Genomic DNA, 17366 nt, shown 5'->3' on the forward strand with positions numbered 1-17366 from the left:
GAAGCCCAGGGCAGCCTGACAGGGCCGCAGAGCTGCAGGGCTCTCGCTGGTTTCATTCCCCAAGAAGGGATATGGTAGTGATTACATCATACCCAGAATTAAAGCCAGACCTAGTTTGAAAAATGTAAAACTTTTTTGCAATCTTATATAAGTCACAAATTTATGAGACAAAATTGAGAACACACATATGTCATTGAAAAGAAAAAAAGACAAAAGAATCCATTAGGGGTTCATATTTGCCCACTTTTGACGAATATTTAAAAATATATTATGTAATAATCTGATAAGCCTTATGTTATAAATGTACAACTAGACTTGCTCTGTGTTTTGGATATATGTAACATGAAAATGTAGGTAAATTGATTTGGATACACCACCAGACTGAAAAGTACACAATTTAGGCTTTTAAAATCTTCAACTGCAAGGTAGCTGAGGGATACATGCCCACGCAAATATACACACACACATACACACTGACAAACCTACAGAGGTCAGGCGAATCACAAGGTTTTGGAGAATTAAGTGAAAAGATAATGCTATGTACAAAACAGATATCACAAACACATTTTCAGTTAAATTAGCAATAAGATTACCGTATCAGTAATATTTTCTATCTTTTACAATTGAAGTTTATATGAAGAAGTCTATTATTTCAAACAATGTTTTCCCTTTTTACTTCATCATCACTGGGTGTTGAGAAATATTTTAAACTTTACATTGTATGCTAAAATAGCAATACTAGCATTTCTGGTTATTTAATATGATATTTGTGTCTCAAATAAGCCTGTCTGAAATTTAAACAGTCCGCCTTTTGCTTCCAAGACTCCCTGTGATATCAACAAGGAATGTAGGCTTGACCCATTTCTGGGTAGCCTTTTCAACAAACACCTTTAGCAATGCTAGAGGTAGCAGTCAGTTCTCTATAGAGATAAGCACTAAGCTATTGAAGAAAGCAAAGAATTAATGGGATTCCTAAGAATTTGGGACCTGCCTCCCTGCCACAATGCCACGCTGGTTTACACTGCTGTAGACTGCTGTATACCCAGAATAACAAAATGTTCAACTGGGCTACTTAGTTTTGTATTCACTCTCTGCATGGCAATTCTTTAATAGTGTTTCTTTGTATTGTTTCTGTGTAAAGCTTTAAGGATTGAAAATCAGTCTTACTTTCTGTGTATTCTTTGCAGTTCTCAAGAGCCAAATTCTGAAAAGAATATATTATACCCATCATATCAGGTAATGTTCAGACTGAGCAAAAATATCAGGAAGCAGATAAATACTGTTTTATATTTTTGCAGAAATAATTTTCCACCGTGAAATTTAAAACATATATAAGGAAACACTGTTTGCAACTCAGAAAAGGGATTCCTAATGCAACCCAACTGCAAAAGTCTATTTACACATCTTGAAATTCTCAGTTTAATTTTAACAAAATGGTAAAACATTTTTTTAAAAAAGAAAAGTGGTTTAAAATACTGTGAAATTCTACGGCAGAAAGGCTGTAAACAGGAAGAAAGGAATCCCTGTGCATTTTGTCGAAGTAGGGCTGCTGGAGCCTGGGGAAGGGGGAATTGTGCTTACGCAGAGCAGGACGCCCATCATGCATTCGCGAGCGGGAGATGTCAGCCATTTTTCTGCACCCTCTCCCCAGACTCAGGCTGGAGCTGCCCTCGCTCCACCATGGCAGCCCATCTGCTTCTCTCCTCGCCCTGAGAGCGCCTCCGCTCACGCAAACATCCTCTGGCTTACTACAGGCATATCAAAAAATGTTTTCTTTAGAAGAGAAGCAAATGAGGAATAGGGAAAAAAAAGATCATATTTTTCAAAGATGACAAAGAAATGCGAAGCTCATCCTGCCTGCCTTGCTTGAGAGAGCTGCTCTGCATTCAGGGGTTAGCCTGGGTGGAGAATGATGCTGTTGTCTCACAAAGGACTCATGTTGAGCTGAATCTTTGATTACAGGACAAGTGCCTGCATTAGGCCCCTCATTGCGCTCACATTCTGCTCCTGCCATTTGTACAAAATTTCTGAGTGATCTCTTTGTGAATACAGACCCCAACTGAATCAAAGATGAGCTCCGTCCTTGTTGTGTGTGTCCCCCTCCTTATTTTTCCATGAGCACCCCTTTTCTCTTTCCCTGCTCCTTCTCTCTCTGATCCCCCTCTCCCTCTCTCCTTTCACCTTGTTAGGAAAAGGGACTGCTACAGATCTAAAATAAGATCTAATGAATAGTAAGCCCTGAAAATAGAAGTAGAGGTGCCTTTTGGTGTGTTTTAAACTTCCCCCTCAAATTCAGTCATGTTCTCTACACAAATGGTGCATAACCTCTTGCTTTTCTTAATAGGATTTATGCTTGTCTTTGCTCTGCACACCCTGCCACGCCAGAGAGGGGACTCCAGAGCTGCGGCCGTAACCATGGCCACTCCTCATTCACCACTCTTGGCAAATTTCTCCTGGTGTAAAAGACAGCGGGAAGGAGAGATGCATCAGCAGATGCACAAACACGATAACCCTGTGTCTCCCTCCGCAAACCACCATGTGCCTAAAACCCACTGAATTTGTAGGTATTAACTGAGAATGCTCTTTTAGCACAATCACCTCTCAACATCTGCAGCGTGAAAAACAAAGCAAATATATAATCAACCTAGATTAAAGCCCAGCTTCAGTCAAATGTCATGCAGGCTTCACGCAGGCTCTGGAAGCTGGATTTTTTATGCATCTGCCCAAACTGAAAAGGTTATTTCGCTGTCTTCAAGATGACTCTTGAGCTGAAGGCAGAGTGGAGGGTGGCTGCCCTGAAAGAAGGGGAGTTGCTAGGAGATAAGTCCAAGATTTCAGACAGCATTGGTTGGAGTTATCTCTAATTGACAGCTGCTTACCCTAAGGGTCTAATTCTAACCTTGAGACCAAAACTATAATGAGAGGGCAGCTTTCCTTCACCCCTGTTTTCTAGCCAGGCCAAGGAGATTACTGCAGGCCTGTTCTTCTCTGGTTTTTGTTATGCTTCTTTTCGTGGGGCAGCCCTGTGAGGCTCAGGGCCCGCTGTGCTTTCTGAGGCTATAGTTTGCATCAGTGAGCCCTGTCTGATTCATACCACCTGAATAAACTTGCTCTTACAGTTAAGATGGTCTCACTTTTTCTCCTTTTTTTTTTTTTTTTGAAAGGGGGAAGGGTGAAAATAAATTCTCTTAAACATAAAATGGTTTAAAGACTTATTTTTTCAAGCAGACACTTTAGTGTGCAGTCTATGTTTAACCCTTTTTCAGGAAGACTTACACTGTCATTGTTAGTTTTAAATCAAGTCCATGCTGTTTGCAAGTTGTTGTTATTTAGGATTTAAAATCAAAGAAAAATAAAAATTCAGAGAAAAGAGATTAATAAAGTCCGGAAAATAAAGTGAGGCAGTTTATTTGTTTTGTTTTGGTTTTTTTTGGTTTTTTTTTTTTTGGTGGTGTTTTTTTCTGTTGATTGTTTTTTGGGTTTTTTTTGTTGTTTGTTTCTTTAACTGACTAGGCTTGCTGGGATCTTGATTTATGAAAAAATGTCTTTGAAAACTTCAACTTGTATTTTGATCAGAACATTCCTACAAATAGTAGAACAATATACAAGAGTCCTAAATAAAAATTTCTTCATAGCTGTAGAAATAAAAATCTGGCTATCTGGCTTCTTCCTCTGAGCTCATTGGAGCTACTCTGGATTTATACCAGGGTGACTGAAAGCATGATTTGACTAAATATTTCCAGGGAGACAATTATGAATAGGGAATGCAGTCACATTTAGTAACCCAGGCAAGGCAAAAAAAAACCCCCCAAAAAAAAAACAAAAAAAAACCCCAAAAAAACAAAAAAACAAACCCCCAAAAAACCAAACAAAAAACCCCACAAAAAACCCCCAAGGAAATTAATTCCAGAATAATTTATTTTTAGAAAATTAATGGATTCCTGAATTTATGATGTAAAATTTAATTCCCAAAAATTCTTGAATCTCAATCACTTTCATGTCCAACAAAAAATTACATTTTCTGCCATTTTTTTAAAGTAGATAAAATCAAGTGAAAATTTATGTCTTTTGGGGACAATGCAAGCAGGAGCCAGTCAAACATCACTACAGGAATTTCTGACATACTCTGGGGCTGAAGCCCCTACAGCTGAACCCCTTTTCCATCCCTCTGCATAAGACCATGTGGTCAAGTGGGGAGCAGAAGCAAACAGCAGCACGACAATGTCTTTCCTGACAGGGGGAGAGGACAGTCCCAGCCCCTTCATCCTCAGCCTCCAAATCCTGCCAGTTCTGGATGGCATTTTGGGTATATAAATAACCACCCTTTAGAAATATGTTGAGACTATAAACTTGCTTCTCAACAACTGACTGCTAGCACTGATGTTTTCAAAGTTATCAATGTGATCATTTTCACTGTATTCTGGTATTCCTATTCTGGAAGTAGAGTCCACTGGGCAAATTAATTTCTGAAGGAATAGCCAAAGGCCATAACGAGTGTATTGCCAACGAGTCAGAGAAGAGTCAGCAAGGGAGGCTGGACAGTGATGAAACAGCATAGAGGGAAGCTCAGACCTTGGCATCACTCTCATCTCTGCTCTTGAGGGAGTGCATAAAAAGGAGAAAAGACAACATCCAAAGCCCTTAGAAAAATATTCATTAATGAGTCCCATAGAATGAACTCAGAGAAAGGGGTTTTGTGGAGGGTGGAGGAATTTGAACTAGCAGAGACAACCAGCCCAGCAGTGCATACATGCATGCCATAACTGCTGGAAATTAGTAAGTCTCATCTTCATCTTCTTTTTTCTTTTATATTGCTCTTTTAACTGTTAGGAATATTTGCTAATATAGTAAGTCCACTTATGTACTGAATATGACTACTGCCTCTGGAAGTCAGAGACTTTTATATCACTTAAATAGAATTTGTATATCCTTAAGGCTTCTAGTAAAAACTAAAAATATTGTTCAATGGAATATTTCTAATAATGACTATTTCTACAGCAATTTCACTTATCATTTAATAAGCTGCATGCATTTGAAAGCTAATATTTGTACTGTGTCTGATGGGCAATTTAAATATATGCATCAATTGCTGCAAGAATATTCACAAACATTGTTCTCCTGCTCCACACAATAACTATCTTTTCCTACCACTGTCTTGGTAAAGTTACCTAAAATATTTTTTTCTCCATCTAAAACTATGAGAATAATGAAAATCAATTGCTCCCACAGTAAACTGTTATCCTCACAACAGAAAACAACAACAACAACAACAACAAAAAACAAACAAACAAACAAAAGTACAGAACACAAAAAGAAACATATTTTCTCAGCTTCCAGAACTGAAATGTAAAATTAGGAGAACTATCATGCAACTTATCATGCAACTTCACAGGGACATAAAGAGGTGTAAGTCATCTAAGCTCTTTGCATCTGTTGCTGTAATAAAACTCTGCACCTGAGTTAGGAAATCTTCCTAAATTTTTATCTTGTTGTGTACTTCAATTTCCTGACCAAGACAGCAGGTTGACCTTAGGGAGAGAGAGACAAGATGCTCTACAAATCAGGTTTGTAAAAGCTACTGGCCTCAGGAATAAAAAAAAAATACTGAAAATCTCAGGAGTCTGGGACCACATCCTTATCCTCTGAGCCACCACAATGCAGGTGTTTTCACCAAGCTGGTGTCAGGATTAGATACCTCTGTGCAGTCCCGCATCTGTCAGTTTATGATGGTCTTTTTCAAGGCTATCTAAAAATGATTTTTAAAAAACCCAACTGTGTTTAAAACATAAAAATAAGAGCAGTTAGAGAGGGTTTAATTCTTCCCACCCTGAAACCAGTGAGACTGCTGCAAGGCTCCCAGTTTACACCAGAGGAGATCCCCTACACATCACCTGTTGCAATAGCTGGTCACTGATGCAAGGTTTTTTCATTTTTCATAAACGAACTTTATTAAAAACTTTAACAAACTTGCAGGAATAAATCTGTGAATGTTGAAATCAGGAAACTACTCTGATTTTGTAGGTGGCAACAAGCTCTACTGTAAGTTTTCTGCTTCTACAAGTTTTTTAGATATCAAACATCTTCACATATTCCTTCCAAAAATATTTCCAGCTTACTAGATATGTGATATGGTGAAAAAAAATTTAAAAGTCTGCAAATCCTGGCACTAGGGCCAGCATCCTTTAGATAATCAGCAAAGTTAGGTCTGACCATTGATCATAATGATATTGTTCTTATTTTCAAGAGTGACTAAAATGTTTGAATGAAGTTTCCTGAAGAGATATTCTAAAACTCTTTCTTCCTAACACAATCTTTTTTGTTCTATCAGTCACTGAAAAATAGTTTCTGCTTTTCACAATGTTCCATATATTATTATATTTATTATTCTTTTCTCCCCCCAATTCATAGAAGTCCTCCTTGATGTACAAGACTGTGCTTTGAAAATTAACATTTTGCTTCCTGCCAGAGACAGTAGATATGCCAGCTGGTAATAGCTGGTTTCTAATTTTTTCTCTTTGTGCTAGAAGGAAGAAAAAGAAGTAAAAAATTTGCTGACTTTAGGTCTTAGCCTATCAGATGAAGACTTGCTGGTGCATTAGAGGCCTATTCAAAACAGGGCTTTTCTTGCAACAGGAGCCCCTAACAATTGGTAATGAGGACAGATTCCGAATTGTTTGTGAGCAGCTGCTTAGTAGGTAAGAGCTTGTTTGGATTCAATTGAACAGTGTTTTTAGAAGCAGTTACTGACCCCTGACCCTTCCTACAGACTGGGTTGATGGGATTAGGGAAAGCTAGCGTTCAGCTTACACTTGGCTATAACAAGCTGGCAAGAGATAACATACTTTTTAATTATCAAGTTACACCTCTGCCAAAGTTTGTCTGTGAATTTACCAAATGGGTCAATGAACTATAAGAAATCAAGCCAGGCTATGGGATAATAGTTACATAAGAAAACAGTCTTGGTGGAGAGATAATTAATACATTTATAGAGGAGTTTTTTCCCTCTGGAAATATTTCACATTTTCAAGGCTTGTTCTACATAGTGCTCATATGCATTGCAGGGGCATATGCTGCATGTGGTATTTATGCCAATGCAGTTTAAGGTAAAAAAAAAGACTTGAATTATTTCTAAGAGCTGCCAAAAAGGTAGCCAAGGAAAAAAGAGCCAAACGTGCAATACATGAAATTTAAATTGAAACAACAAACTGAATAACATTAAAATTTGAAGCTTGATTTTTTTTCTACCACTCTGAGGCTGAAACAATATAAAAATACTTACTATTGGCAAGAAACCAACTTGCCTAGTAGTCTACAGTCATAAGAAAAGGAAACAATTGTAGTATTATTCACCTGAAACAATAAAAGATAATTTCTGACATATTATTAAAAATTCAAAGGCCATGAGGATTTTATGTCTTAATTCTAATTAATTAAAACCAAGCCAAAATCATAAGGTTAATTATTTTGAAAGATTCTTTATCTTTTTTCTTCTGTGGCTGAAGTATGAAAAATTCTCCAATTCAAGTTATTCAGAGTCCATAGCTTCCTTAGTTCTCTGCACTGACAGTACATGTCATGTCTGTTAAGGGAGCGGTCAGTTCTGGGAAACTCTTGGTACAATAATCATAAAATTTATGTAAACTGATCCTTTCATGGACTGCAGAACTTATTGATAAAAAAAATCATAGTGAACAGTGCCACTTGGTGAGCAGTACAGATAGTTAAAATCCATAGCAGGGGTTGGAAGCTGGGGTAGATTTGTCAAGGATGTTTGAAGCATTCGCTGTGTCCCCCATTGCTGAAGGGCACGGCAGACCCAGCAAGCTTCTCAGGGACCCTTGGGATTTCTTGTGCTAGTTCTCTCAAATCTCTTTTCTATTAGGGAATGAGCATCTCGAGCTCAGGTTTCATTTCTAGTCACACCAAATTTCCCATCTCAGCAGGACCAAGTCCCTCATCACTTTAAAACAGAGAGTATGTTCAGGAATGGAGAGCAGGTTTGGGCTGGGTGAGACACACCAGCACCCTGGAGTCTTCCCTTTATCATGGGAGTTACCGCATGCAACATTTCGTGAAGTGTCTCGTTTTCTCAGAAATGGCTATCCATTTTCTTTCTTACACCCCTCTTAGAACCTGGTTTGTTAATCTCAATGCTCCTATGGTCAAACACAGTTTAATTTTCATCCTAAAGCTATTAATAGCTAGTCTATAGCCATCAGTTCCTTTGCCTTTTAGTCTGAATAGTGTCTTCTTTCCTTTCTTTTTATCTGCCTAATGTGTTTGTATATGGCATTCACTTCTTGCCTCAAACTTTGTTTTGCTAGGGCAAATAAATCAAAATTTCAGCCTCTTTTGAAAATGCCATTTCTCTGTCTTCCTGATTTTCCCATAAGCTGCTTTTAGACTATTTCTATTTAAATTTTTATTTTGTAATGTGAATGTCCATATTTGTATGCAAGGTTTTGGAGAAATGCCTCATAAATTTCTGCTGCTCTGTAAATAATTCTACCTATATAATTTGAGATTACATCTGCTAAGCTGCCTCCTTGCTGGTTTCCCAGGTCCTCCTCCCATTGGCTAAATAAAAGTGGTCTCTCAGTTTATAAAAACAATGCAGCTATTGAATTTTGTGCTACTGAATTTCATCCTATTTCTAGTCTGCAAGGTCATTTTGCTTTTCCTGTATAATAATCTAATAATGTATTGACAATGCAAATGGAGGGCACAGAAAGGAAGTGTAGCAACAGAAGAGGTGTGTGTGTGCAGAGACCAGCTTTATCCTAGCTGTAGTATAGCAAAATTAGGCTTTCCAGACTGCTTGTGAACTGAAGGGAAGAAGAACTTATCTAGAAGTCAAGCTGGAGCAAGAGTGTCATCACCTCATATGAATTGTGCTTGGTGGAGTTAATCTGTCATTTGCCATAGAATATCCCAGAGAAATTATTTCCACTGCATTTAAGTCAGTCTTTGTGAATACCCCAAGTGTCTCTTTAATTTACTTTCCTCAACAGTATGCTCAAATATTGCTTGTCTTTTAGTTGTTCAGGAAATATTAAACAGGATAAATACAAACTTATACTTCAGGTGGTTTTGTAGGAGTTTTTCCCTTGCCCCACATTTTTTCTGCAGACTGGTGCTGGTAACTTTATTTTCAGTCCCTTCTGTGCCATACTGCTCTTCTGCTGATCCCAATTTCTTAAGCAGTCTGTTTTTGCAGAGGTAGTGTTCGCATTACCTGGTTTAAAAAATACAAAATAGGCATCCGTATGTGATAGACCATAATTTACCTGGGAAAAAAACAATATTACAAGATCCTTGAAAGCCTCAGGTCTAATGTCACCAAAATTTTCACTGCTGAATTCAGGATACAGGATCCTGTAGTTGCTAGGATGACCAGTCTTAATTCAAACACTTTTGTGTATTTGTGTATTCCTGTTATGAGGACTGCTACCTGCTTGATTCCACCAAATTCCCACCAGCCAGTTGCTGTGGGAATTTGGAAATTTCACTCACCTATTCATCCAAATTTGTGAGGCCACAGGTTATCTGAGGAACCTCAATTTTATTTTAATAAACTATTTGGGTATAATAGTCACTTTGCTTGCATGTGCATACTTTCCTATTTGCTTCCCAGTGTATAATCCTAAATTCAAAACCACAAAGTTTATTGGAAACTGAAATATTATCTATATTTTTTAGCCAAATATAAGCTGACTCAAATCAGATATGGAGCTTTCATGTGTACCTCATCCTCATTGCAGTCTTTCAACTTCCTGCCTTTTTCTCCATCTAAGCACATACCTAAAGAAAACTTTAACTATTTAGCCTGATTTCCTTCATGAGGTCATACTCAGTTTGAGTCCCACTTTTGCCAAATCTCACTTTAAACCCACATTTCTTGACTTCGAAGTCATAGTTTTCTTTGGTGATCAGTCCTTTTTTCCATTTCTTGTAGACTCTCAACTTATGCTTAATGTCATTTTCAAGATGGTTATTCTTCCAGTTAGGTCTGGAAAGTTCTCATACAACATTTTTTCTCCCTGCCTGGCATACAGATTCCAGATAGCTTTAGCACGTTTGACATGGAGACATTCCAGGCTGCCTCCAAAATCTAATCCCCAAGTTCCTTAGTTCAGTTGGTCTCCCTAAATAGTTACCTTGGGCTGCATCCAAACTCAGCAGCTTGCGCACCCGGCACGGTGCCTGCAGTCCCAGTTGCTTGATCCCCAGATAGGGCACAGTGTCAGAGCGAGGTGCCTCTCCCTCCTGACTCATGGGCCCAGATTTTCTTCTCATCAAAATCAAAGTTCAGCAAGGGAAAGGAGCAGTTGTGTGCCAAGGCTTTGCCCTCATTCCCCTGGGAGATGGCCAAGGACTATTTCCACATTTGGGGGCTCAGAAGTACTCCCGGCTGTCCTTACTTTAGGTGAAGTGCTGCCTTTTTGAAATTAAGAATTTTGAGCAGTTTTAAATGTATTATTTTCTTCAACTTTTATTTTGTTGGTGTTCTTTTTAAAACAAATTAAATGCTGCACACTGAAGGCTTTGCTAGTTAAGAACAATTATTATTCAGATGAGTGCATCAATGCTATTTGAGCCAGTAGGACTTTTTCCTCACATGATAATTCTCTGTTATGCATATCTGTAAAATGTATCTTTCCAACCAAAGTGCAACAATATTTTCTCATGTCCAGATTAGATTCTGGGATCAATAATAAATTCCTATCAACTTTACAGAATTCCTACAATATAGTTTAGCCTATTAATACAGGGGTTTTTTATCCAAAACCAAATATTGTTTCAATTCCTTTTCTCTTGTTTCTTTACACATTATGAATATACCTTTCTGGAGAAACACTTTTACCTTGATGTTATTTTTTGTCACCATATTATGTCTACCACTACAATCACCGTTACTGAATTCAAAAATACACATTCCTCCACGTTGTTCCCCAGGATTCCCCATTAGAGTAAGAGCCTCTTATCAGTTGCATTCTACACCTAAATTGTACTCTACATGGCATTTCTACCAACTGTATCCAGCTGCTCACATTGATATTAACCTTTCCCATGACTATAGGTGTTAAGACCTACATTATCCTGTAGGTACCACAACGAAAATAGTGCTCTTGGACCTTGTGAAGGGGATCTTCAGTCAGAGTTCCTTTACGTGTTTTAAAGGTGTTGACTGTGTGAAGATGTGTTTATTCAAAAATATTTACTCTCTATTTCTAATGCCATCATGCCCCAATGAAGAATTAAATTTTATATCAGATTGGCATATATATTTCTTATCAAATACACAATGTTATATTTTCAAATTGCAATGTGGATGTCTACATCTCTCTGTGTAACTGGGTATGAAGAAGTGTGAAATATTAGCAAGAGGAGTCTGTATGACCTCTTTTTTCAGTGCACACACAAACTGTGTATCACAAAGAGGATGTGGGAGAAATGAGATGATAAACAACACAAAACACTGGATAACAAGCTATCCTGGCTCCAAGGCAAGGATATAGATATTTTTTTCCTCCACACTCACTAATACTTTACTGTAGATTTGCACTACCAGACCCAGGCAATTTACTGTAGATTTGCACTACCAGACCTACGCTTTAGGTTCATTACATGAGTTTTACCAGTGAACTTCAGTCATTTAGTGTTAATTTAACAACCACAGAGAAGTCTGGCTGTTAGCTAGAACACAAACTCTGCTAATATAGTGAAAAAATATTGTTACTGGAGGCCAGGTTGGATGGGGGTTAGAGCTGCTTGGTCTGATGGAAGGTGTCCCTACCCATGGCAGGGTGCTTGGAACTAGACTAACTTTAAGGTCTTATCCAAATCTATGGTTCTGTGGAAACTTATTTTATTAATGGAAAATGGAAAATTTTATTAATGTCTATACTGAAATAACTGAGGATTTCCATAGTAGTGCAGTTACTGTTACTCAAGGTTTTCTTTATGCAGTTTTGTATAAAGTCAGATGCTTGTGTCAATTCTATTTCTCTGTATTGATATGCACACAAATCTAAACACACACATGAATGTATAGATATATTAGGGGAAACTTTAATGATATCATCCCCACACAATCTGGGGTTACTGCTTACACGTGCTTCCAAAAGACCCACCAATGGTTTTAATTCAGTTAAATTGCAGAAAGTAATTAATCCTGGTGTATCTTTTTATCTTTATATACATATGAGTATGTGAGCGAGACAGAGGGAAAGAGACTGCTAAAAGCACAGTGTGAAAGTGGTCCAGCATTAATGTTCCAGATTAAAATAACCAAGAACAGTCCTATGACTGCTAATTAAAATGGATATGTAATTTCCCCAAATACCTAATCATAAATTAATATTAATTGCTAAAGAAAGTTTCTACAGGAAAGAAGTAACAGCATATTAAAATTATCTTTCATTTACTATGATCTCTTTCAGGAAAAATTAAGTATATCTACAGTTTTAGACATTATAGGAATATCTCAAATTTTCTTTTGATTTTTTTCCCTGTTCATTGATATGGATTTGAGATGGTCATATTCAAATAAACACGACTTCTATCCATAAAAGGTAGAAAAGAATCATACAGTAACTCTTAAGCTATGTTGCTACATAGAGACACATTTGGAAATTTGCAGGCCAATTAATATAGAAGCATATTTTATTAGATGCATAGTTTATTTGCAAAAAAAAAAATAAATATAATAGTACTAAACTTATCCATGAAATCCAGTCATTTGTTTGTCTTAATTATTTTTAAACTTTTATAAATCAAGATTTTTTTCACAATGAAATTTATGTGAATGAAAAATCATATCACAGATTAACAGCATTAAAATTAATTTAAATAATTTATTTTGTTTCCTAACACTACCCAAAAAGGTTTTTCTATAAATTTCAATTAAATAAAACATTATTTATTTTTCTCTTGCGGTTATTCTTTTTCTCAATAATTGGAACAAATTGTTAGTTGTGTGAAGCTTTTCATATATGTCAACAAATGGAACATTTCTCATTATTTGCAATATTGTATATACAGGTGAATAAAAAATAGCAAAAGTCTGTGTAGAAATTTTCTAGAGATTTTGTGTCAGCGCAGAATGTGGATTTTAGTTATTTTACATGTCTGTGGGAGTCAGAGTGGTCCCACCCCACCAGAGCACATTAGAATGTGCTTCACTTAAAGAAGTAATATACCACAATGGACCTGTTCAATTGTCTAAAGTTAAGCATATAATTTTTTTCCCCCCAAAACCAGGTTAGGTGGTGCATGATAGTATCTTCTGTACTTGTTTACAAGTTTTAAGTCTGTAACTGAAAACTTTTAAACTGTATGTCACTTAAAGTCTCTGTAAGATGAAATAAGCATAAAATAGTTACTTCTGGACAAATCAAACAAATTTAAGAGGTGCCAAGTGATATTTTATTGTATTGGTAGTGTAGGGTGAGGCATCTTGACATGCAATACAACAAAACATGAGCTAGTTACATAATATTTTTTATGTATATGCACTACCCTTGCAGTTTTTTCTTCAGAGTATTTATGTGACTGTCCAGAGGAACATATCTGCATTTAGAGGTCAGATTTTCACAGGTAGCATCCACTGAAAGTTGTTTACTTTTTGTAGTATTTTACATCTGCTACTAATGCCATAAACAGGGAGGCTGAAAACTAAAAAATATTATTAATAGTGACAGGAACTTTTAGCCAGGCTTCCTATGTGGTGACAGGTATTGTTTATCATGTTTTTCTTGTTGCTTTAAGCTTTCCCAGTCAGAATAAATCACTCATGTAAGAGAAGAGTACACCAGATAACAGACAGTGTGATTTGTCTTATACTAAGTTCTCCTAATCAAAAAATATCAGAAAAGAAAAAAAAAAACCAACAACCCAAACAGATAAAGTCATACCTATTTCCAAAAAAACCCAAAACTGCACTGTTTTATTCAGGTATCCCTGAGAATATTTTGCAGTTTGTATAATATACAGCAACCTGCACAGTAATAACAGGGTTAAGGCAGAAATATTTTTAAAATAAAATTTAAAAATCAGTTGATTATGATTTTGATTACCTTTATTTCTTACTTGGATTGCACCCCCTTTACTTGGATTCCTGCCCCATAGCAAAGCTGTTACACAAAGTCAAAACACTGCTGTAACCACTGCTCTGTCATAACCAAACTGTTTTTCTTTTTGAGTTTTTTATGTGTTTCCAAATTTTGGTTAGACCAAGTAGTGTGAATTAGCACAATAAAAAATGACAGGAAAAAGATCAGACAATTTGTGGTTGGGTTTTTTTAGCTAAACCAAAAGGCTGGCATTTGCAATAATAAATGCTTAAAAATTCTTACAGAACTTAGACAGAATTTCTTGTACTTGACCCAAAACCTTTTTAGTAGATGCTTAAAAAGTGGTATAGATGCACTTCAAAACAAAATTTCATTTTTCTAGAACACATTTTTAACAATGTCGCTATGTTCAGTTTCAAAATTAAATACTTATAGTCCTTAATTTTTTTCAGCTTCCTTTTCTAAAGCATGTTACAAATTTCTCTTGCCCCTTTATGAAAATTTTTGGTCAATTTGAGCTGGCATATGTGAGTGAAGCAAAGATTTTTTTCTTTCAGCTATGTTTCTCCTGCAATAACTGACATCTGAATTTTAGTAATCAAGAACAAATTTCTCAATTTCCAAACTTGATATTAACTTGAAAAACACATTTTACTATTCATTGATATGTGAGTGTCTTCTTATTTTTCACTTTCTGTGTGTTTCTTGACTTTCTCATTTTGATTGAGACCAGGAACTTCCATCAATACGTTCTGAGAGCCTTAGTGTTTTAAAGAATCACAGCAGGGCTGAGCCTCTGGAGATCATCTAGTCCACCCCTCCTGCTAAAGCAGGTTCACCTAGAGTAGGTTGCACAGGATTCATGTCCAGCAGGTTTTCAACATCTACTGCAAAGGAAGCACCACAACCTCTCTGGTCAATCTCTTCCAGTGCTTGGTCACCCTCAGTGTAAAAAGTTTGCCCTCATGTTCCTATTGAACTTCCTGTGTTTCAGTTTGTGCCTGTTGCTCCTTGATCTCTTGATGGGCACCAGTGAAAAAAGTCTGGCCTGTACTCTTTACACCTGCTCTTAAGACACTCTATGCATCCCCTTTCAGTCATTTCTTGGTGAGGTTGAACAGGCCCAGCTACCTCAGCCTTTCCTTGTAAGAGAGAAGTTCTAGTCCCCTCATAATTTTCCTAGTCTTCTGCTTGTTCTGCTTCAGGATCTCCATGTCCCTCTTATCCTGCTGAGCCCAGAACTGGACATGGCACTCCAGATATTCCTTACCTAGGCTGGGTAGAAGGACAGGATCACCTCCTGTGACTTGCTGGCAATGCTCTTCCCAATGTACCCCAGGCTGTTCTCCATGGAGCTGTTTCCCAGCAGATCAGTCCCTAGCCTGCAATGGTCCACGGAGTTATTCCTCCTCAGGTACAGGACCCTGCATTTGCCTTTGTTCAACTTCATTAGGCTCTTCTCTGCCCAATTTCCCAGCCTGGCCCAGTCTGGCTCAATGGCAGCAAAACCTTCGGGTGTATCTGGTGTATCAGTGGTTTATCTCAGACCAGAAAAGTACTTTTGAAATACATCTCCCAGCAACCCCTGCTCTGGCTCACAGCATGCAGATGATTCTGAGTGCCAAGCTCAATTCATTTTGCATGAAATTATGCTGGAAAATTTGCTCCAGAAGCACACCCACTGCACTCCAGCCACAAATAGGCATGCAGGCTACAGGATTAGAGTGGAGTTAGTCTAATAGTAAATAAAAAGTTCTCAAAATGTGGATGTTAGGTACCAAAGCCCATACATTTCTGCCTAGAGTCTGCTACTCTTGATCTGTTCTGCTTGCTAAGGCAGACATAGCTTTCATATGATCCCAATTGTATCAAACAGATAATAAAATAGAACAAATTTTAGTAATGTTGTGATCAACAGCTAAGTACCTATTCATGTCATTTAATTCCCTATTGAAAAGCCCTTTTCACCACATATGCCTCTAATTTTGCAGAAATAGGAGATGTGGATAAATAACAGTGACCTTTGCAGTCAAATTCAGTAGGAACTTGGGAATTTTTGTGTTGTTTCACATTGAATAAACTTTAAATGGATACACATTGCTATGCTTCTCACTCCTAGTATATTGTCTGCAAGTCTGTTCCAAAGTAGGACACATGACACATGTACAATAATGGCTCAAAAGTGATTTTCTTAGTAAAGTTAATGTAGGTCAAGTAATTTTTTATACTGGTTAAACATTTGCCTTAGGGTGATGGTGCACTGACACTTATTTATTAAGTTCCTGCACACAAGGATTTGGGAGTGCAAGATACAGATTTTTAAAAACCCACATTTGTTCTGACATACACAATCCTACATAATTAAGCATTGCCAACTTGCTATTTGTCCCATAGAAGGTAGTTCAAGGTTTTGTGTTTGATATTTGTGTAAGCAGAAATAGGCAGTGAATTAAATATATATTCCCTAACTATGGAAATTGTCTTGGGAAGGAAGAAAATAGCTTTCTCAGATTCAGTAACAAAATTGATCTTGAAATATCTGTCTATAGATTTAATAGATCCCTTAGTTTAAACCACACTGGTAATATCAGTTCTACTTATATTTGCCAACTGATTCAATTGCTGTCTTAACCTAATAGCAGCAATTTTGTTTACACTTTCTGTTACTCAATGGAGCTACTGCAGTGTTTTTGAAGGATTCTCCTGCTATTTAAAATCTTTTGGTTTTAAGTATAACAAAGCATCTTTCAGTTCAGCAAAGATCTCTCTTCATATCTAGTCCCATCCCTGTAATTTAGAACCAAAAATACATTTCACTGCAGGCAATTTTCACTGCTGTCCATCCTGCTGAGCTAATACAGCTAAGACAGAGTGAGTTGAGTCCTACTTGTTCTTATGCAGAAATCACAGAATTAATTCCTGTTAGAGGTCCAACCTGTTATACCTGTGTAAACCTACAAAGGGTAATGGGGTTGCACAAGTGTCAGTAAAGGCATAATAGGTTTAATCAAGCATAACAGAAAGTAAATTGCTCTGCAAAATCCTCATTACTGTAGACGAAGTGCATTCATCTGTCTCAACTGTTAAGCCATAAGCTGTCTGGGCAAAGGCAGTTCCTCCAACAATGATTCTCATTTCAAGTGAAACCTCTAGGTGACATAGTACAAACAAGTAATGATTATATGATAATAACCTGAACTGACTACTAGACAGAGTATCAGTTTGCTCAACACAGCTGTTGAGGTACCAACGCCCTAGGTATTCTAGAAAGTGTACTGAAAGACAATCAGT

Source organism: Passer montanus, unplaced genomic scaffold (assembly GCF_014805655.1).
Source record: "Passer montanus isolate IOZ18808 unplaced genomic scaffold, ASM1480565v1 scaffold34, whole genome shotgun sequence".
In the NCBI taxonomy this organism is placed as follows: domain Eukaryota; kingdom Metazoa; phylum Chordata; class Aves; order Passeriformes; family Passeridae; genus Passer; species Passer montanus.